The following is a 926-nucleotide window of genomic DNA, read 5'->3' on the forward strand; positions in this document are numbered from 1 at the left end:
GACCATCTTGGCTACCCCACCGGTATGGACTGAGGTCCTCTCCTCTACCTGGTCAATGGGCGATGACAAAGAACACAAAGCAAAAAGTAGATCATACTTGTCCAATGATTGGCAACCTTTCTTTGAAAACAGCTATGCATCCAAAAATCGCTGTTGCTCCTTAGGAACCCCCTACACAAATGTCTGACACAGATCACCCCCTGCTGCTGCCTCTCACCTTGTGACTGGATACAAAGTTACAATGTTGCCGCCTGATCACTGGGGGAGGGGAGACTGAGGAAATGCCTCCTATTGTCTGCAGCAGACTGATCACTGGGGAGAGGAGACTGAGCATATGCTTCCTCCTTCCTGCAGCAGATTGATCATCGGGGGAGAGGAGCATGATCAAATGCTTCTTCCTGCCTGCAGCAGACTGATCACTGGGGGAGGGGAGGGTAAGGAAATGCTTCCTCCTGCCTGCAGCAGAGTGATCACTGGGGGAGGGGAGGGTAAGGAAATGCTTCCTCCTGCCTGCAGCAGAGTGATCACTGGTGGAAGGGAGACTGATGAAATGCGTCTTCCTGCCTGCAGCAGACTGATGGCATCATCTCAGCTCTTAAACTCTAAGGTTTCCAGCCTCTACATACCCCGGCTTGGTGTATCTATGATGTCTGATCTTGTTAGTATGATATTTAGGGTGAGAAATGATAGGCTTTTGTCTGCATCAGAATTGCTTTTCTCCAATACAAGTCTATGGGAAAGCAGCTTGAAGCAGGTCAAATGCGGGTTGGAAGGTCAACCGCAGGTCCAATGCACCCATCAATAAATTCTGAATGGCCCCAGATGCGTCTCAAACTGATGTCAGAAGCTTACTGCATGTGCCCATCAACACAAGCCCAAGGCCAAGCAACACAGGCCACAAGGCCAAGCAACACAGGCCACAGGCC

The sequence above is a fragment of the Nanorana parkeri genome, unplaced genomic scaffold (assembly GCF_000935625.1).
Source record: "Nanorana parkeri isolate BGI_ZX_2015 unplaced genomic scaffold, ASM93562v1 scaffold1127, whole genome shotgun sequence".
Lineage (NCBI taxonomy): Eukaryota > Metazoa > Chordata > Amphibia > Anura > Dicroglossidae > Nanorana > Nanorana parkeri.